Source organism: Somniosus microcephalus, chromosome 3, assembly GCF_052327205.1.
Source record: "Somniosus microcephalus isolate GS21.2 chromosome 3, FLI_Smic_1.0, whole genome shotgun sequence".
Taxonomy (NCBI): domain Eukaryota; kingdom Metazoa; phylum Chordata; class Chondrichthyes; order Squaliformes; family Somniosidae; genus Somniosus; species Somniosus microcephalus.
In genome coordinates, this window is record NC_140989.1 from 173028333 (window position 1) to 173050770 (window position 22438).

Here is a 22438-nt window from a genome sequence, read left to right on the forward strand (position 1 = left end):
TCTTGCTGCAGTTGTACAGGGCCTTGGTGAGACCACATCTTGAGTATTGTGTGCAGTTTTGGTCGCCCTATCTGAGGAAGGATGTTCTTGCCATGGAGGGGGTGCAGCGAAGATACACCAGGCTGATACCTGGGATGGCAGGAATGACGTACGAGGAGAGATTGGGTCGATTAGGCTTGTACTCGCTGGAGTTTAGAAGAATGAGAGGTGATCTCATTGAAACTTATAAATTTCTGTCAGGACTAGACAGATTAGATGCAGGAAGGGTGTTCCCGATGGTCGGGGAGTCCAGAACCAGGGGTCACAGCCTAAGGGTAAGGGGTAAGCCATTTAGGACTGAGATGAGGAGGAATTTCTTCAACCAGAGAGTGGTGAACCTGTGGAATTCTCTACCACAGAGGGCAGTGGAGGCCAGTTCATTAAATATATTCAAGAAGGAGTTGGATATATTTCTTAAGGCTAAAGGGATCAAGGGGTATGGCGAGAAGGCAGGGACAGGGCACTGAATTTGGATGATCAGGCATGATCTCGTTGAATGGCGGAGCAGGCTCGAGGGGCCGAAAGGCCTACTCCTGCTCCTATCTTCTATGTTTCTATGTTTTCTATACAGCTAAATTATGAGATTATTGTGAGTGTCTATTACAACAACAACTTGTATTTAGATAGCACCTTTAATGTAGTAAAACGTCCCAAGGCGCTTCACAGGAGTATTATATTACAAGAAATTTGACACCGAGCCATATAAGTTGAAATTAGGGCAGATGACCAAAAGCTTGGTCAAAGCGGTAGGTTTTAAGGAGCGTTTTAAAGGAGGAAAGAGAGGTAGCGAGGCGGAGAGGTTTAGGCAGGGAATTCCAGAGCTTACAGCCTAGGCAACAGAAGGCACGACCACCAATGGTTGAGCGATTATAATCAGGGATGCTCAAGAGGGCAGGATTAGAGGAGCGCAGATATCTCGCTGGACACTGTATTCCCTACATGGCCCACAGATCGTGGAATGCAAGGACAAGGGGGAGAGGGATAGGGACCCAGACCAAAATTCATTGTCCATTTCCATCCCATGCTCAAAAATATGTTTGTGCAAAACTCAATACAATAAGATTTGTGTAGATGTTCCTAACTTCATCTGTTAATTCATCCCGTGCAATGCCTTCCCAACTTCACTGGGCTAAAAACAAAAAGAATAGTGTTGAAGGATTGTGCACTGCCAACAGCGTAGGAAAGGTCGTCCCACTGGCGAAAGCCATTCCTGGATCATTGCGAAGTCATTTATTCCAACATTCCAGTCATCACGCATCATCAGCATGTGGCTCAGCAACTTACGGATGCTGCTCAATTTATGTAGGTTCAGTATGCTGTCTTCACCACAGTCGTCTCCCCCTGCACTGTATTGACAAAATCTCTAATATGGAGTGCGGCGGGGGGGGGGGGGAGGTGGGTAGTTGTTTAGCATTAAAATCACTGGGCTGAGAAAATGCTCTTTGAACAACAGCAGATCTCTAATTTATTTTAGGAACATAGGAACAGGAGTGGCCAATTAGCCCCTCGAGCCTGTACCGCCATTCAGTGAGATCATGGCTGATCTGCAACCTAACTCCATATACCCGTCTTTGGCCCATATCCCTTAATATCTTTGTTTAACAAAAATCTATCAATGCAAGATTTAAAATTAACAATTGATCTAGCATTAATTGCCGTTTGCGGAAGAGAGTTCCAAACTTCTACCACCCTTTGTGTGTAGAAGTGTTTCCTAATTTCACTCCTGAAAGGTTTGGCTCTATTTTTTAGACTATGCTCCCTAGTCCTAGAATCCCCAACCAACGGAAATACTTTCTTTCTATCCACCCTATCTGTTCCCCTTAATATCTTGAAAACTTCAATCAAGTCACCCCTTAACCTTCTAAATTCCAGGGAATACAACCCTAATTTGTGTAATCTCTCTTCGTAATTGGAGTCCGGGTATCATTCTGGTAAATCTACGCTGCACTCCCTCCAAGGCCAATATATTCTTCCTAAGGTGTGGTGCCCAGAACTGCTCACAGGTGTGGTCTAACCAGGGTTTTGTATAGCTGTAGCATGATTTCTACCCCCTTGTATTCTAGTCCATTGGCCTTTTTGATTATTTTCTGTACCTGTTCATGACATTTTAATGATCAATGTACCTGGACCCCCAAGTCTCTTTGGACCTCCACTGTTTTTAGCCTCTCACCATTTAGAAAATACCCTGCTCTATCCTTTTTAGGTCCAGAGTGGATGACCTCACATGTGTCTACATTGAAATCCATTTGCCACAGTGATGCGCTATCAATTACTCATAAAAGATGGAGAGTTAGGAGAGTAACTAAAAGGCTTTTATTAGCAAAGAACAGAGCATGCCTCTCATGGTTGACTGGGTTCCAAGAAGGCAGGGGGCTGCAGAGCAGTCACCTTTATACCTGGGCCTGTGGGTGGAGCCAGGGGCGGAGCCAGCAGAGGCATGCTGAGGCATGCATAGATACAACAGTGCGCAACAACAACAACGGTGAACAACAATAACAGTGGTTTACCACATTCACCCCTTGTTTAAAATTGAGTCCGGCAGGGTGAAGTGTACTAAAGGTTCGTGTAAGTAAGTCTATCAGGTGGCCTTGTATGCCGTCCTGATCGTCGTGGTGGCGGCGGTGATGGTGCAGCATCCAACGTTGAATCTGGCGTCTCATTGAGTGGTTGGGTGGTCAATGACGGGTCCTGGGGCTGCGGCATGCCATCTACCGGGGTTGGGTTGTGGGTGGTGGTGGATGGCAATGGTAGTGTTACTGGGGCACCCGAAGGTGCGAGGTCTCATTTGGAGACTGTGTCCTTCCGCAATGGTAGTGTTTCAGGGGCACCCGAAGGTGCGAGGTCTCGTATGGAGACTGTGTCCTCCTGCCTGTCCGGGTACGCCACGTAAGCATACTGGGGGTTGGCATGGAGGAGGCTCACCCTCTCGACCAGGGGGTCCGTTTTATGAGACCTCACGTGCTTCCGCAGTAGGACGGGTCCTGGAGACGTCAGCCGTGTCGGTAGCGAGGTCCCCGATGTGGACTTCCTGGGGAAAGTGAACATTTTTTCATGGGGGGTGGCATTGGTGGCCGTACAAAGCAGTGACCGAATGGAGTGGAGCGCCACAGGGAGGACCTCCTGCCAGCGAGAGGTCGGAAGGCCCTTAGATTTTAAGTTTAAGAGGACGGCCTTCCAAACCGTCGCGTTCTCTCTTTCCACCTGGCCGTTCCCCCGGGGGTTGTAGCTGGTGGTTCTGCTTGTAGCAATACCTCTCGTGAGCAGGTACTGACGGAGTTCGTCGCTCATAAAGGATGAGCCCCAGTCGCTATGGATATAGCTAGGGAAGCCGAACAAGGCGAAAAGGTCATTCAGACATTTAATGACCGTGGTACTGGTCATGTCCGGGCACGGGATGGCAAACGGGAAACGGGAGTACTCATCAATTATGTTGAGGAAGTACACGTTGCGGTCAGAGGAGGGGAGGGGCCCTTTAAAATCGACGCTCAGGCGCTCGAAGGGGCGAGTGGCCTTGATCAGGCTTGCTCTGTCTGGCCTATAAAAATGCGGTTTGCACTCGGCACAGATTCGGCAGTTCCTGGTCATGGTCCTGACCTCCTCGATGGAGTAGGGCAGGTTACGGGATTTGATGAAATGGAAGAACCTGGTGACCCCCGGGTGACAGAGGTCATTGTGGAGGGTCTGCAGTCTATCGACCTGCGCGTTGGCGCATGTACCACGTGATAGGGCATCTGGGGGCTCATTGAGTTTCCCGGGCCGGTACAAGATATCGTAATTGTAGGTGGAGAGTTCAATTCTCCACCTCAAGATCTTGTCGTTCTTGATTTTGCCCCTCTGATTATTATTAAACATAAAAGCTACTGAACGCTGGTCAGTGAGCAGGGTAAATCGTTTTCCGGCCAGGTAATGCCTCCAATGTCGCACCGCTTCCACAATGGCCTGGGCCTCCTTTTCGACAGAGGAGTGTCGAATCTCGGGGCCCTGGAGGGTCCTTGAGAAAAAGGCCACGGGTCTCCCCGCCTGGTTAAGGGTTGCAGCTAGGGTGAAGTCGGATGCGTCGCTCTCCACTTGGAAAGGGATGGACTCATCCACTGCGTGCATTGTGGCCTTCGCAATATCTTTTTTTATGAGAGTGAAGGCTGCACATGCCTCTGCTGTCAGGGGGAAGGAGGTGGACTTGATGAGGGGTCTGGCTTTGTCCGCATAGTTGGGCACCCACTGAGCATAGTAAGAGAAAAACCCTAGGCATCTCTTCAGTGCTTTTTGGCAGTGGGGGAGGGGGAGCTCCATAAGGGGGCGCATTCTGTCGGGGCCGATGACTCCGTTCTCCACTACGCAGCCAAGAATGGCGAGGCGCGTGGTGCGAAACATACATTTGTCCTTGTTGTATGTTAGATTCAGCCGCTGGGCCGTACGGAGGAATTTCTGTAGGTTAACGTCATGGTCCTGCTGGTCGTGGCCGCAGATGGTGGCGTTGTCTAGATAGGGGAAGGTGGCCTGCAGCGCGTTCTGGTCAACCATTCGGTCCATCTCCCTTTGGAAGACCGAAACCCCGTTGGTGACGCCGAAGGGGACTCGGAGGAAGTGGTAGAGATGACCGTCAGCTTCAAAAGCTGTGTACTGGCGGTCCTCAGCCCCGATGGGGAGCTGGTGGTATGCCGACTTCAGATCAATCGTCGAGAACACCCGGTATTGTGCTATCTGATTGACCATGTCAGATATGAGGGGGAGTGGGTATGCATCTAACTGGGTGTAGCGATTGATCGTCTGGCTGTAGTCAATAACTAGGTGCTGTTTTTCGCCAGTCTTCACTACCACCACTTGTGCTCGCCATGGGCTAGTGCTACCCTCAATAATCCCTTCCTTCAGGAGTCTTGCTACTTCGGATTTAATGAAGCTCCTATCCCCGGCACTGTACCGCCTGCTTTTGGTAGCGATGGGCTTACAGTCGCGGGTGAGGTTAGCGAACAAGGGGGGGGGGGAGACTTTAAGCGTGGAGAGGCTGCAAATGGTGCGCGGCGGGCGATTTAAAAGCTGCTGGCTGCAGACTGTGAGTGGGGGGAGGGGTCCGCCGTACGCTAATGTGACACTTTTAAGGTGGCACTGAAAATCCAACCCCAGTAGAATGGCAGCGCAGAGATGGGGCAGGACAAGAAGTTTAAAATTTTTGTATTCTGTGCCCCTTACTGAAAGGGTCACTACACAGTAGCCACCGACGTCTGCTGAATGGGATTTGGAAGCCATAGAGATCCGATGGCGCGTCGGCAGGACCGGGAGAGAGTAACTGCGCACCGTGTCGGGGTGGATAAAGCTCTCCGTGCTCCCGCTGTCGAAAAGGCAGGTAGTGGCGCGGCCGTTTACCGTAATGTCCATCATGGACCTGGACAGTTGGTGAGGGAGAGATTGGTCCAACGTCACGGAGGCCAGCGTATGGTCGAGCGAGTCGCTGTGGTCGTCAGACGAGGCGGTGGTTGAGTCCGGGTCACCCGCGATTGGAGTTGGAGGCGTCCAAGAGGGCGGACAAAATGGCTGCGCCCATGATCCCGATCCCCACGTGGCTGGAGGTGTCCAAGATGGCGGACAAGATGGCTGCCCCCACGGTTCACACGCGGCGCTGCTGGCGTTAGCGGTTTTACCTTTGCAGGCGCTGACATAGTGTCCTTTCTTCCCGCAGCCAGAGCAGGTAGCGTTTTTCGCCGGGCAGCGTGCTCTGGGGTGTTTTGCCTGGCCACAAAAGTAACATTTCGGACCCTTGGACATCGCTGCAGCAGTTGGTGCCGGGGGTGGCGGTCCCATGACCCAAGGTTGCGGCGTCCACGGTGCGGAGCGGTTAGGGGAGAATGCGTCCATATTCCGGTGGGCCACGTCTAGCGAGAGCGCGAGGGACACTGCCTTCTTCAGGTCGATTTCGCCCTTCTCCAGCAGTCTCTGCCGGGAGTAGTCGGATTTGAGGCCCGCAACGAAGGCATCTCGGATAAGTCCCTCCGCGTGTGTCGCGGCCGATACCTCTTTACAATCGCAGGCTCGGCCGAGTATCTGTAGTGCCCGTAGGAATGCCTCCACCGATTCCCCGGACTGCTGTTTGCGGGATCTCAGGAGGTGTCTGGCATAAACCGTATTTACCGGCCGTGTGTATTGTCCTTTTAGCAGATCGATAGCCGCCGTGTAGGTAGTCGCGTCCTGGATGGGCGTGTAGACTTGGTGGCCCACCTTGGAGGCCAGGATTTTTAGTTTGTTTCCATCTAGTGTCACGGCTGAGGCTTCCAGGTAAGCTTCGAAGCAACGCAGCCATTGTGCAAACTTGGTAGACGAACCCACCTCTTGAGGGTCTAGGTCCAGGCATGTTGGTCTGAGGGCATGCAGCAGCGCCTGCTGCTCAGCGTTTGGTGCCGTCATTTGCTGCAGCGCCTGCTGCTCAGCGTTTGGTGCAGCAGCCTGCTGCTCAGCGTTTGGTGCCAACATTTTGTTTTTGCTAATAAAATTGATGCGCTATCAATCACTCATAAAAGACGGAGAGTTAGGAGAGTAACTAAAAGGCTTTTATTAGCAAAGAACAGAGCATGCCTCTCGTGGTTGACTGGGTTCCAAGAAGGCAGGGGGCTGCAGAGCAGTCACTTTTATACCTGGGCCTGTGGGTGGAGCCAGGGGCGGAGCCAACAGAGGCATGCTGAGGCATGCATAGATACAACAGTGTGCAACAACAACAACAATGGTGAACAACAATAACAGTGGTTTACCACACACAGTTTTACCCATTTACTTTCCCTTTGTAATTTTATGCTTTCATCTACACTGCCTACGATACCGCCTATCTTTGTGTCTTCAGCAAATTTGGATATGTGTCTTTCTATGCCGTTAATAAATACAGTGAATAGTTGAAGCCCCAACACAGATCCTTGCGGGATACCACTAGTCACATCCTGCCAATTAGTGTATCTGCCCATTATCCCTACTCTCTGTCTCCTGCCGCTCAGCCAATTTCCTAACCAGGTCAATAATTTGCCTTCAATTCCATGGGCTTCAACCTTAGTTAACTGTCTCTTATGTGGGACTTTATCAAATGCCTTCTGGAAGTCAATATAAATAACACCCATAGACATTACCCATTCTTAAATAGTGGAGTGACATGCGAAATTTTCCAATCTAAAGGGACGGTTCCTGAATCGAGAGAAACTATGGAAGATTATAGTTTTTTTTTAATTATTCGTTTGTGGGATGTGGCCGTCGCTGGCAAGGCCAGCATTTATTGCCCATCCCTAATTGCCTTTGAGAAGGTGGTGGTGAGCCGCCTTCTTGAACCACTGCAGTCCGTGTGGTGAAGGTACTCCCCCTGTTAGGGAGGGAGTTCCAGGATTTTGACCCAGCAGCGATGAAGGATCGGCGATATACTTTTACGTCAGGATGATGTGTGACTTGGAGGGGAACTTGGAGGTGGTGGTGTTCCCATGCGCCTGTTGCCCTTGTCCTTCTAGGTGAAAGAGGTCGCGGGTTTGGGAGGTGCTGTCGAAGAAGCCTTGGTGAGTTGCTGCAGTGCATCTTGTAGCTGAACATAAGAACATAAGAAATAAGAGCAGGAGTAGGTCATATGGCCCCTCGAGCCTGCTCCGCCATTCAATAAGATCATGGCTGATCATCGACCTCAACTCCACTTTCCCGCCCGATCTCCATATCCCTTGATTCCCCTCGAGTCCAAAAATCTATCTATCTCAGCCTTGAATATACTCACAGACTCAGCATTCACAGCCCTCTGGGGCAGAGATGGTACACACTGCAGCCACAGTACGCCGGTGGTGGAGGGAGTGAATGTTTAATGCGGTGGATGGGGTGCCAATCAAGCGGGCTGCTTTGTCCTGGATGGTGTCGAGCTTCTTGAGTGTTGTTGGAGCTGCACTCATCCAGACATGTGGACAGTATTCCATCACACTCCTTACTTGTGCCTTGTAAATGGTGGAAAGGCTTTGGGGAGTCAGGAGATGAGACACTCGCCACAAAATACCCAGACTCTGACCTGCTCTTGTTGCCACAGTATTTATGTGGCTGGTTCAGTTAAGTTTCTGGTCAATGGTGACCGCCCAGGATGTTAGACTCTCGCTTGTTGGAGATAGTCATTGCCTGGCACTTCTGTGATGTGAATGTTACCTGTCACTTATCAGCCCAAGCCTGAATCCTGAATCTACAATGTGCTCATCTACTTCCTTTAAAACCCTGGGATGGAAACCATCTGATCCTGTGGATTTGTCACTATTTAGTGCCATTATTTTCTTCATTGCTGCTATTTTGCTTACATTAATTTTATTGAGGCCCTGTCTATGATTCAATATTAGTTTCCTTGAGATTTCTGGTATGCTATCCTCCTCTTCTACTGTAAATACTGCACAAAGTAATTATTCAACATGTCCGCCATTCCCTTATTATCATTGACAATACCACCGATATCAGTTTTCAAGGGTCCACATTGCTCCTGACCACCCTCTTTTTCCTAATATAAGTTTTTATTTTTCTTACCAAACTGGATAACCTCGCAATTTCCCACATTATTCTCCATCTGCCAGATTTTTGCCCACTCACTTAGCCTATCTATATCCCTTTGGAGATTCTTTGTATCCTCCACACAATTTGCTTTCCCACCTATCGTTGTATCATCAGCAAAGTTGGCTACATTACACTTGGTCCCTTCATCCAAGTCATTAATATAGATTGTAAATAGTTGAGGCCCCAGCACTGATCCCTGTGGCACCCCACTAATTACTGATTGCCAACCGGAAAATGACCCATTTATCACGACACTCTGTTTTCTGTTAGTTAGCCAATCCTCTATCCATGCTAATATATTACCCCCAACCCTGTGAGCTCTTATCTTGTGCAGTAACCTTTTATGTGGCACCTTATCAAATGCCTTCTAGAAATCTAAATACACATCTACTGGTTTCCCTTTATCCACCCTGCTCGTTACATCCTCAAAGAACTCCAGCAAATTTGTCAAACATGATTTCCTTTTCATAAAACCATGCTGACTCTGCTTGACTATATTATGATTGTCTAAATTTCCTGCTACCACTTCCTTAATGATGGACTCCAGCATTTTCCCAATGACAGATGTTAGGCTAACTGGTCTATAGTTGCCTACTTTTTGTCTCCCTCCTTTCTTAAATAGGGGCGTTACATTTGCGGTTTTCCAGTCCACTGGGACTTCTCCAGAATCCAGGGAATTTTGGTAGATTACAACCAATGCATCCACTATCTCTGCAGCCACCTCTTTTAAGACCCTACGATACAGGCCATCGGGTCCAGGGGACTTGTCCACCTTTAGTCCCATTAGTTTGCCTAGTACTTCTTCTCTAGTGATAGTGATTGTTTTAAGTTCCCCTCCACCCCAATAGCCCCTTAATTATCCATTATTGGGATGCTTTTAGTGTCTTCTACCGTGAAGACCGATACAAAATATCTGTTCAAAGTCTATGCCATTTCTCTGTTTCCCATTATTAATTCCCCAGACTCATCCTCTAGGGGACCAATGTTTACTTTAACTACTCTCTTCCTTTTTATATACCTGTAGAAGCTCTTACTGTCTGTTTTTATATTTCTTGCTAACTTACTCTCATAAGCTATCTTCTCTCTCTTTATCATTTATTTAGTTGTCCTTTGCTGGTTTAAAAAAATTTCCCAATCCTCTGGCCTTCCACTATTCTTCACAACATTGTATGCCTTTGTTTTCAATTTGATTCCATCCTTTACTTCCTTAGTTAGCCACGAATGGTTCATCCTTCTCTTAGAGTCTTTCTTTCTCACTGGAATATATCTTTGCTGAGTGTTATGAAATATCTCCTTAAATGTTTGCCACTGCTTTTCTACAGTCTTACCCTGTAATATATTTTCCCAGTCTACTTTAACCAAGTCTGCCTTCATACCTTTGTAATTCTTCTCCTTCTTAGGCAGTCCCTCAGAACCGAGGATTGCAATTACCTTTATTTAAGTTCAGGACACTAGTTTGAGACCTAGCTTTCTGACCCTCAAACTGAATTTGAAATTCTACCATGCTATAATCACTCTTCCCAAGAGGATCCTTCACTTCGAGATCATTAATTAATCCAGCCTCGTTACACATTACCAGATCTAAAATAGTCTTCTCCTTGGTTGGTTCCACGGCATATTGTTCCAAGAAACCTTCCCACATACACTCTAAGAACTCTTCCTCAAGTCTACCTTTGCTAATTTGCTTTGTCCAATCAATATGAAGATTAAAATCTCCCATGATTATAGCCGTACCTTTCTTACAAGCCTCTATTATTTCTTGATTTATACTCTGTCCTACAGTGTGGCTACTGTTTGGGGGCCTGTAGACTACTCCCACCAGTGACTACTTACCCTTATTATTCCTTATCTCCACCCAAATTGATTCTACGTCTTGATCTTCTAAGCCAACATAGTTTCTCACTACTGCACTGATCTCATCCTTTATTAACAGAGCTACACCACCTCCTTTTCCTTTCTGTCTATTCTAACGAAATGGCAAATACCCCTGAATATTCAGTTCCCAGCCTTGGTCACCTTGCAACCATGTCTCTGTAATGGCTATCAGATCATACCCATTTATTTCTATTTGTGCTGTCAACCCATCTATCTTGTTACGAATGCTGCGTGCGTTCAGATATAGAGCTTCTAATTTTGTCTTTTTACGATTTTTCCCTACTCTGACCCCTCTTTTTGATACACTCTTATGTGTATACGCTCTGTCCCTTCCTGTTGCACTCTGGTTATCATTACCTCTATCGCTACCCTGCACTTTTGTCTTCTCATTTTTCTTTGACTTTTTAAATTTCCACTTGGGAGACTTGATTGAGGTATATAAAATTATGAGGGGCCTAGATAAAGTGGATATTTCCCTTAGCAGAAGGGTCAATAACCAAGGAGCAGAGATTTAAATTAATTGGCAGGATTAGAGGGGAGTTGAGGAGAAATCTGTTCACCCAGCGGGTGGTGGGGTCTGGAACTCACTGCATGAAAGGGTGGTTGAGGCAGAAACCCTCATCGCATTTAAAAAGTAGTTGGATATGCACTTTAAGTGCTGTAACCTACAAGACTACTGACCAAGAGCTGGAAAATGGGGTTAGGCTGGATAGTTGTTTTTCGGCAGGAACGATGGGTCGAATGGCCTCCGTCTGTGCTGTAAATTTCTTGGATTCTTCTGAGGACAGCGTGCAGCAGGGAGCTGACGGGAAGAGCCCTTCCAACAAGTTTTCATACTTCTTTGAAAGCTCCGGTGATTAGGCCTTAATGTTCCAAGTTGATTAGGCGTTGTTAAGGTTCCAAGTAACTGGAATAGTTTGCGTTAACGTGGCAAGGTGCTTTGAGGCTCAACGCATCAGCAAATTGGTTATTCAAATAACAACAACGTGCCTGCAGACACACTCCACTTTATTCTAATGAAAGGTCCAACACCATTGAAAACAATCTGATATTTATTTCAACACAAGCCCCACCAAAGGCAAGGCCTCAAAAAATTAATTAAAACTCCGAGTGTTCCTCTCCACGGAAATCTTTAGTAAAAGGCGAAAGATTTATACGATCTGAAGAGAAACCAGAGTGTACGGAATATCCACTGCCGCTACTCCAGACCCACCACAAACCCACCTCTTTAACGACGTACTGAGCGACCACACCGACAGTCAACATCGATACCACAGAAAGCCCAATTTAACTAAAATAGAGTTCATTATAAAAACTAACTGAAAACTCTCAGTATCTTCCACAGAAAGAGGAATAACTAATCTATTTTCGCAGGGCATTCTGGTTATGTAGATAAGGGGGCGGGGCAGATCAGGCTGCACCAATGGCCGGCGGGAAGGAGATGTTCCGGATTATAGTTACTGAGCAGCTTAGTTAGCCGGAAGTTTATTATTTCTTCTCTCAGTCTTTGTGCTCACGAGGTGATTTTAATAAATAAACGTGAGGAAAACGAAGCTCCGCGTCTGGCGTGGTCAATCCTGCATTCTGGTATTTGCACTTTAATCCCAACTTTTTATGGGTCAGAGTTCAGGAAGGAGGGACTGATTTTAAATAGACCAATAGGGGTGGCACTGAGTTGTCCCACTGCCAGGACTGCACAAGTGCCCCTTGAAGGTACTTGAACCAATGATACAAAAATCTAACATGTCACCCAACTAAAAAGATGTTTAAAATAAAACAACAAAGTCCCATTTCAACAAAACCAAAGGAAGGTCCCGCATAAGAGACTAGCATGCAAAGTTAAGGCACATGGGATTGGAGGCAAGGTATTGACTTGGATAAAGAACTGGTTGGCAGACAGAAAGCAAAGAGTCGGAATTAACGGGTCGTTCTCCAAGTGGCAGGCAGTGACTAGTGGGGTACAGCAGGGATCGGTCCTAGGACCCCAGCTATTCACAATATATATTAATGATCTAGACGAGGGAATTGGATGTAATATCTCAAAATTTGCAGACGACACAAAGCTGGGTGGGAGAGTGTGCTGTGAGGAGGATGCCCTGAAAATCCAGTATGATCTGGACAGGTTGGGTGATTGGGCGGAAGCATGGCAGATGCAATATAATGTGGATAAATGCGAGGTTATCCACTTTGGTGGTAAAAACAGGAAGGCAGATTATTATCTGAATGGCAATAGATTGGGAGAAGGGGAAGTGCAACGAGACCTGGGTGTCCTTGTGCACCAGTCGCTGAAGGTAAGCATGCAGGTGCAGCAGGCGGTTAAGAAGGCAAATGGTATGTTGGCCTTCGTAGCAAGAAGGTTTGAGTACAGGAACAAGGATGTCTTGCTGCAGTTGTACAGGGCCTTGGTGAGACCACATCTTGAGTATTGTGTGCAGTTTTGGTCGCCCTATCTGAGGAAGGATGTTCTTGCCATGGAGGGGGTGCAGCGAAGATACACCAGGCTGATACCTGGGATGGCAGGAATGACGTACGAGGAGAGATTGGGTCGATTAGGCTTGTACTCGCTGGAGTTTAGAAGAATGAGAGGTGATCTCATTGAAACTTATAAATTTCTGTCAGGACTAGACAGATTAGATGCAGGAAGGGTGTTCCCGATGGTCGGGGAGTCCAGAACCAGGGGTCACAGCCTAAGGGTAAGGGGTAAGCCATTTAGGACTGAGATGAGGAGGAATTTCTTCAACCAGAGAGTGGTGAACCTGTGGAATTCTCTACCACAGAGGGCAGTGGAGGCCAGTTCATTAAATATATTCAAGAAGGAGTTGGATATATTTCTTAAGGCTAAAGGGATCAAGGGGTATGGCGAGAAGGCAGGGACAGGGCACTGAATTTGGATGATCAGGCATGATCTCGTTGAATGGCGGAGCAGGCTCGAGGGGCCGAAAGGCCTACTCCTGCTCCTATCTTCTATGTTTCTATGTTTTCTATACAGCTAAATTATGAGATTATTGTGAGTGTCTATTACAACAACAACTTGTATTTAGATAGCACCTTTAATGTAGTAAAACGTCCCAAGGCGCTTCACAGGAGTATTATATTACAAGAAATTTGACACCGAGCCATATAAGTTGAAATTAGGGCAGATGACCAAAAGCTTGGTCAAAGCGGTAGGTTTTAAGGAGCGTTTTAAAGGAGGAAAGAGAGGTAGCGAGGCGGAGAGGTTTAGGCAGGGAATTCCAGAGCTTACAGCCTAGGCAACAGAAGGCACGACCACCAATGGTTGAGCGATTATAATCAGGGATGCTCAAGAGGGCAGGATTAGAGGAGCGCAGATATCTCGCTGGACACTGTATTCCCTACATGGCCCACAGATCGTGGAATGCAAGGACAAGGGGGAGAGGGATAGGGACCCAGACCAAAATTCATTGTCCATTTCCATCCCATGCTCAAAAATATGTTTGTGCAAAACTCAATACAATAAGATTTGTGTAGATGTTCCTAACTTCATCTGTTAATTCATCCCGTGCAATGCCTTCCCAACTTCACTGGGCTAAAAACAAAAAGAATAGTGTTGAAGGATTGTGCACTGCCAACAGCGTAGGAAAGGTCGTCCCACTGGCGAAAGCCATTCCTGGATCATTGCGAAGTCATTTATTCCAACATTCCAGTCATCACGCATCATCAGCATGTGGCTCAGCAACTTACGGATGCTGCTCAATTTATGTAGGTTCAGTATGCTGTCTTCACCACAGTCGTCTCCCCCTGCACTGTATTGACAAAATCTCTAATATGGAGTGCGGCGGGGGGGGGGGGAGGTGGGTAGTTGTTTAGCATTAAAATCACTGGGCTGAGAAAATGCTCTTTGAACAACAGCAGATCTCTAATTTATTTTAGGAACATAGGAACAGGAGTGGCCAATTAGCCCCTCGAGCCTGTACCGCCATTCAGTGAGATCATGGCTGATCTGCAACCTAACTCCATATACCCGTCTTTGGCCCATATCCCTTAATATCTTTGTTTAACAAAAATCTATCAATGCAAGATTTAAAATTAACAATTGATCTAGCATTAATTGCCGTTTGCGGAAGAGAGTTCCAAACTTCTACCACCCTTTGTGTGTAGAAGTGTTTCCTAATTTCACTCCTGAAAGGTTTGGCTCTATTTTTTAGACTATGCTCCCTAGTCCTAGAATCCCCAACCAACGGAAATACTTTCTTTCTATCCACCCTATCTGTTCCCCTTAATATCTTGAAAACTTCAATCAAGTCACCCCTTAACCTTCTAAATTCCAGGGAATACAACCCTAATTTGTGTAATCTCTCTTCGTAATTGGAGTCCGGGTATCATTCTGGTAAATCTACGCTGCACTCCCTCCAAGGCCAATATATTCTTCCTAAGGTGTGGTGCCCAGAACTGCTCACAGGTGTGGTCTAACCAGGGTTTTGTATAGCTGTAGCATGATTTCTACCCCCTTGTATTCTAGTCCATTGGCCTTTTTGATTATTTTCTGTACCTGTTCATGACATTTTAATGATCAATGTACCTGGACCCCCAAGTCTCTTTGGACCTCCACTGTTTTTAGCCTCTCACCATTTAGAAAATACCCTGCTCTATCCTTTTTAGGTCCAGAGTGGATGACCTCACATGTGTCTACATTGAAATCCATTTGCCACAGTGATGCGCTATCAATTACTCATAAAAGATGGAGAGTTAGGAGAGTAACTAAAAGGCTTTTATTAGCAAAGAACAGAGCATGCCTCTCATGGTTGACTGGGTTCCAAGAAGGCAGGGGGCTGCAGAGCAGTCACCTTTATACCTGGGCCTGTGGGTGGAGCCAGGGGCGGAGCCAGCAGAGGCATGCTGAGGCATGCATAGATACAACAGTGTGCAACAACAACAACAACGGTGAACAACAATAACAGTGGTTTACCACATTCACCCCTTGTTTAAAATTGAGTCCGGCAGGGTGAAGTGTACTAAAGGTTCGTGTAAGTAAGTCTATCAGGTGGCCTTGTATGCCGTCCTGATCGTCGTGGTGGCGGCGGTGATGGTGCAGCATCCAACGTTGAATCTGGCGTCTCATTGAGTGGTTGGGTGGTCAATGACGGGTCCTGGGGCTGCGGCATGCCGTCTACCGGGGTTGGGTTGTGGGTGGTGGTGGATGGCAATGGTAGTGTTTCAGGGGCACCCGAAGGTGCGAGGTCTCATTTGGAGACTGTGTCCTTCCGCAATGGTAGTGTTTCAGGGGCACCCGAAGGTGCGAGGTCTCGTATGGAGACTGTGTCCTCCTGCCTGTCCGGGTACGCCACGTAAGCATACTGGGGGTTGGCATGGAGGAGGCTCACCCTCTCGACCAGGGGGTCCGTTTTATGAGACCTCACGTGCTTCCGCAGTAGGACGGGTCCTGGAGACGTCAGCCGTGTCGGTAGCGAGGTCCCCGATGTGGACTTCCTGGGGAAAGTGAACATTTTTTCATGGGGGGTGGCATTGGTGGCCGTACAAAGCAGTGACCGAATGGAGTGGAGCGCCGCAGGGAGGACCTCCTGCCAGCGAGAGGTCGGAAGGCCCTTAGATTTTAAGTTTAAGAGGACGGCCTTCCAAACCGTCGCGTTCTCTCTTTCCACCTGGCCGTTCCCCCGGGGGTTGTAGCTGGTGGTTCTGCTTGTAGCAATACCTCTCGTGAGCAGGTACTGACGGAGTTCGTCGCTCATAAAGGATGAGCCCCAGTCGCTATGGATATAGCTAGGGAAGCCGAACAAGGCGAAAAGGTCATTCAGACATTTAATGACCGTGGTACTGGTCATGTCCGGGCACGGGATGGCAAACGGGAAACGGGAGTACTCATCAATTATGTTGAGGAAGTACACGTTGCGGTCAGAGGAGGGGAGGGGCCCTTTAAAATCGACGCTCAGGCGCTCGAAGGGGCGAGTGGCCTTGATCAGGCTTGCTCTGTCTGGCCTATAAAAATGCGGTTTGCACTCGGCACAGATTCGGCAGTTCCTGGTCATGGTCCTGACCTCCTCGATGGAGTAGGGCAGGTTACGGGATTTGATGAAATGGAAGAACCTGGTGACCCCCGGGTGACAGAGGTCATTGTGGAGGGTCTGCAGTCTATCGACCTGCGCGTTGGCGCATGTACCACGTGATAGGGCATCTGGGGGCTCATTGAGTTTCCCGGGCCGGTACAAGATATCGTAATTGTAGGTGGAGAGTTCAATTCTCCACCTCAAGATCTTGTCGTTCTTGATTTTGCCCCTCTGATTATTATTAAACATAAAAGCTACTGAACGCTGGTCAGTGAGCAGGGTAAATCGTTTTCCGGCCAGGTAATGCCTCCAATGTCGCACCGCTTCCACAATGGCCTGGGCCTCCTTTTCGACAGAGGAGTGTCGAATCTCGGGGCCCTGGAGGGTCCTTGAGAAAAAGGCCACGGGTCTCCCCGCCTGGTTAAGGGTTGCAGCTAGGGTGAAGTCGGATGCGTCGCTCTCCACTTGGAAAGGGATGGACTCATCCACTGCGTGCATTGTGGCCTTCGCAATATCTTTTTTTATGAGAGTGAAGGCTGCACATGCCTCTGCTGTCAGGGGGAAGGAGGTGGACTTGATGAGGGGTCTGGCTTTGTCCGCATAGTTGGGCACCCACTGAGCATAGTAAGAGAAAAACCCTAGGCATCTCTTCAGTGCTTTTTGGCAGTGGGGGAGGGGGAGCTCCATAAGGGGGCGCATTCTGTCGGGGCCGATGACTCCGTTCTCCACTACGCAGCCAAGAATGGCGAGGCGCGTGGTGCGAAACATACATTTGTCCTTGTTGTATGTTAGATTCAGCCGCTGGGCCGTACGGAGGAATTTCTGTAGGTTAACGTCATGGTCCTGCTGGTCGTGGCCGCAGATGGTGGCGTTGTCTAGATAGGGGAAGGTGGCCTGCAGCGCGTTCTGGTCAACCATTCGGTCCATCTCCCTTTGGAAGACCGAAACCCCGTTGGTGACGCCGAAGGGGACTCGGAGGAAGTGGTAGAGATGACCGTCAGCTTCAAAAGCTGTGTACTGGCGGTCCTCAGCCCCGATGGGGAGCTGGTGGTATGCCGACTTCAGATCAATCGTCGAGAACACCCGGTATTGTGCTATCTGATTGACCATGTCAGATATGAGGGGGAGTGGGTATGCATCTAACTGGGTGTAGCGATTGATCGTCTGGCTGTAGTCAATAACTAGGTGCTGTTTTTCGCCAGTCTTCACTACCACCACTTGTGCTCGCCATGGGCTAGTGCTACCCTCAATAATCCCTTCCTTCAGGAGTCTTGCTACTTCGGATTTAATGAAGCTCCTATCCCCGGCACTGTACCGCCTGCTTTTGGTAGCGATGGGCTTACAGTCGCGGGTGAGGTTAGCGAACAAGGGGGGGGGGGAGACTTTAAGCGTGGAGAGGCTGCAAATGGTGCGCGGCGGGCGATTTAAAAGCTGCTGGCTGCAGACTGTGAGTGGGGGGAGGGGTCCGCCGTACGCTAATGTGACACTTTTAAGGTGGCACTGAAAATCCAACCCCAGTAGAATGGCAGCGCAGAGATGGGGCAGGACAAGAAGTTTAAAATTTTTGTATTCTGTGCCCCTTACTGAAAGGGTCACTACACAGTAGCCACCGACGTCTGCTGAATGGGATTTGGAAGCCATAGAGATCCGATGGCGCGTCGGCAGGACCGGGAGAGAGTAACTGCGCACCGTGTCGGGGTGGATAAAGCTCTCCGTGCTCCCGCTGTCGAAAAGGCAGGTAGTGGCGCGGCCGTTTACCGTAATGTCCATCATGGACCTGGACAGTTGGTGAGGGAGAGATTGGTCCAACGTCACGGAGGCCAGCGTATGGTCGAGCGAGTCGCTGTGGTCGTCAGACGAGGCGGTGGTTGAGTCCGGGTCACCCGCGATTGGAGTTGGAGGCGTCCAAGAGGGCGGACAAAATGGCTGCGCCCATGATCCCGATCCCCACGTGGCTGGAGGTGTCCAAGATGGCGGACAAGATGGCTGCCCCCACGGTTCACACGCGGCGCTGCTGGCGTTAGCGGTTTTACCTTTGCAGGCGCTGACATAGTGTCCTTTCTTCCCGCAGCCAGAGCAGGTAGCGTTTTTCGCCGGGCAGCGTGCTCTGGGGTGTTTTGCCTGGCCACAAAAGTAACATTTCGGACCCTTGGACATCGCTGCAGCAGTTGGTGCCGGGGGTGGCGGTCCCATGACCCAAGGTTGCGGCGTCCACGGTGCGGAGCGGTTAGGGGAGAATGCGTCCATATTCCGGTGGGCCACGTCTAGCGAGAGCGCGAGGGACACTGCCTTCTTCAGGTCGATTTCGCCCTTCTCCAGCAGTCTCTGCCGGGAGTAGTCGGATTTGAGGCCCGCAACGAAGGCATCTCGGATAAGTCCCTCCGCGTGTGTCGCGGCCGATACCTCTTTACAATCGCAGGCTCGGCCGAGTATCTGTAGTGCCCGTAGGAATGCCTCCACCGATTCCCCGGACTGCTGTTTGCGGGATCTCAGGAGGTGTCTGGCATAAACCGTATTTACCGGGCGTGTGTATTGTCCTTTTAGCAGATCGATAGCCGCCGTGTAGGTAGTCGCGTCCTGGATGGGCGTGTAGACTTGGTGGCCCACCTTGGAGGCCAGGATTTTTAGTTTGTTTCCATCTAGTGTCACGGCTGAGGCTTCCAGGTAAGCTTCGAAGCAACGCAGCCATTGTGCAAACTTGGTAGACGAACCCACCTCTTGAGGGTCTAGGTCCAGGCATGTTGGTCTGAGGGCATGCAGCAGCGCCTGCTGCTCAGCGTTTGGTGCCGTCATTTGCTGCAGCGCCTGCTGCTCAGCGTTTGGTGCAGCAGCCTGCTGCTCAGCGTTTGGTGCCAACATTTTGTTTTTGCTAATAAAATTGATGCGCTATCAATCACTCATAAAAGACGGAGAGTTAGGAGAGTAACTAAAAGGCTTTTATTAGCAAAGAACAGAGCATGCCTCTCGTGGTTGACTGGGTTCCAAGAAGGCAGGGGGCTGCAGAGCAGTCACTTTTATACCTGGGCCTGTGGGTGGAGCCAGGGGCGGAGCCAACAGAGGCATGCTGAGGCATGCATAGATACAACAGTGTGCAACAACAACAACAATGGTGAACAACAATAACAGTGGTTTACCACACACAGTTTTACCCATTTACTTTCCCTTTGTAATTTTATGCTTTCATCTACACTGCCTACGATACCGCCTATCTTTGTGTCTTCAGCAAATTTGGATATGTGTCTTTCTATGCCGTTAATAAATACAGTGAATAGTTGAAGCCCCAACACAGATCCTTGCGGGATACCACTAGTCACATCCTGCCAATTAGTGTATCTGCCCATTATCCCTACTCTCTGTCTCCTGCCGCTCAGCCAATTTCCTAACCAGGTCAATAATTTGCCTTCAATTCCATGGGCTTCAACCTTAGTTAACTGTCTCTTATGTGGGACTTTATCAAATGCCTTCTGGAAGTCAATATAAATAACACCCATAGACATTACCCATTCTTAAATAGTGGAGTGACATGCGAAATTTTCCAATCTAAAGGGACGGTTCCTGAATCGAGAGAAACTATGGAAGATTATAGTTTTTTTTTAATTATTCGTTTGTGGGATGTGGCCGTCGCTGGCAAGGCCAGCATTTATTGCCCATCCCTAATTGCCTTTGAGAAGGTGGTGGTGAGCCGCCTTCTTGAACCACTGCAGTCCGTGTGGTGAAGGTACTCCCCCTGTTAGGGAGGGAGTTCCAGGATTTTGACCCAGCAGCGATGAAGGATCGGCGATATACTTTTACGTCAGGATGATGTGTGACTTGGAGGGGAACTTGGAGGTGGTGGTGTTCCCATGCGCCTGTTGCCCTTGTCCTTCTAGGTGAAAGAGGTCGCGGGTTTGGGAGGTGCTGTCGAAGAAGCCTTGGTGAGTTGCTGCAGTGCATCTTGTAGCTGAACATAAGAACATAAGAAATAAGAGCAGGAGTAGGTCATATGGCCCCTCGAGCCTGCTCCGCCATTCAATAAGATCATGGCTGATCATCGACCTCAACTCCACTTTCCCGCCCGATCTCCATATCCCTTGATTCCCCTCAAGTCCAAAAATCTATCTATCTCAGCCTTGAATATACTCACAGACTCAGCATTCACAGCCCTCTGGGGCAGAGATGGTACACACTGCAGCCACAGTACGCCGGTGGTGGAGGGAGTGAATGTTTAATGCGGTGGATGGGGTGCCAATCAAGCGGGCTGCTTTGTCCTGGATGGTGTCGAGCTTCTTGAGTGTTGTTGGAGCTGCACTCATCCAGACATGTGGACAGTATTCCATCACACTCCTTACTTGTGCCTTGTAAATGGTGGAAAGGCTTTGGGGAGTCAGGAGATGAGACACTCGCCACAAAATACCCAGACTCTGACCTGCTCTTGTTGCCACAGTATTTATGTGGCTGGTTCAGTTAAGTTTCTGGTCAATGGTGACCGCCCAGGATGTTAGACTCTCGCTTGTTGGAGATAGTCATTGCCTGGCACTTCTGTGATGTGAATGTTACCTGTCACTTATCAGCCCAAGCCTGAATCCTGAATCTACAATGTGCTCATCTACTTCCTTTAAAACCCTGGGATGGAAACCATCTGATCCTGTGGATTTGTCACTATTTAGTGCCATTATTTTCTTCATTGCTGCTATTTTGCTTACATTAATTTTATTGAGGCCCTGTCTATGATTCAATATTAGTTTCCTTGAGATTTCTGGTATGCTATCCTCCTCTTCTACTGTAAATACTGCACAAAGTAATTATTCAACATGTCCGCCATTCCCTTATTATCATTGACAATACCACCGATATCAGTTTTCAAGGGTCCACATTGCTCCTGACCACCCTCTTTTTCCTAATATAAGTTTTTATTTTTCTTACCAAACTGGATAACCTCGCAATTTCCCACATTATTCTCCATCTGCCAGATTTTTGCCCACTCACTTAGCCTATCTATATCCCTTTGGAGATTCTTTGTATCCTCCACACAATTTGCTTTCCCACCTATCGTTGTATCATCAGCAAAGTTGGCTACATTACACTTGGTCCCTTCATCCAAGTCATTAATATAGATTGTAAATAGTTGAGGCCCCAGCACTGATCCCTGTGGCACCCCACTAATTACTGATTGCCAACCGGAAAATGACCCATTTATCACGACACTCTGTTTTCTGTTAGTTAGCCAATCCTCTATCCATGCTAATATATTACCCCCAACCCTGTGAGCTCTTATCTTGTGCAGTAACCTTTTATGTGGCACCTTATCAAATGCCTTCTAGAAATCTAAATACACATCTACTGGTTCCCCTTTATCCACCCTGCTCGTTACATCCTCAAAGAACTCCAGCAAATTTGTCAAACATGATTTCCTTTTCATAAAACCATGCTGACTCTGCTTGACTATATTATGATTGTCTAAATTTCCTGCTACCACTTCCTTAATGATGGACTCCAGCATTTTCCCAATGACAGATGTTAGGCTAACTGGTCTATAGTTGCCTACTTTTTGTCTCCCTCCTTTCTTAAATAGGGGCGTTACATTTGCGGTTTTCCAGTCCACTGGGACTTCTCCAGAATCCAGGGAATTTTGGTAGATTACAACCAATGCATCCACTATCTCTGCAGCCACCTCTTTTAAGACCCTACGATACAGGCCATCGGGTCCAGGGGACTTGTCCACCTTTAGTCCCATTAGTTTGCCTAGTACTTCTTCTCTAGTGATAGTGATTGTTTTAAGTTCCCCTCCACCCCAATAGCCCCTTAATTATCCATTATTGGGATGCTTTTAGTGTCTTCTACCGTGAAGACCGATACAAAATATCTGTTCAAAGTCTATGCCATTTCTCTGTTTCCCATTATTAATTCCCCAGACTCATCCTCTAGGGGACCAATGTTTACTTTAACTACTCTCTTCCTTTTTATATACCTGTAGAAGCTCTTACTGTCTG

The 22438-nt window shown here is 48.3% G+C and overlaps 1 protein-coding gene and 1 non-coding gene across 2 annotated transcripts in view; one reads left to right on the forward strand and one right to left on the reverse strand.

The window, feature by feature from the left end:
- The window catches only part of LOC147121566 (retinol dehydrogenase 13-like), a 202727-nt gene that overhangs the window by 84204 nt on the left and 96085 nt on the right, over window positions 1-22438 (forward strand). The window lies entirely within an intron of this gene.
- LOC147121568 (U5 spliceosomal RNA) lies at window positions 11512-11626 on the reverse strand. The gene has a single exon (XR_015077781.1). It is a non-coding gene; the product is annotated as a U5 spliceosomal RNA (small nuclear RNA).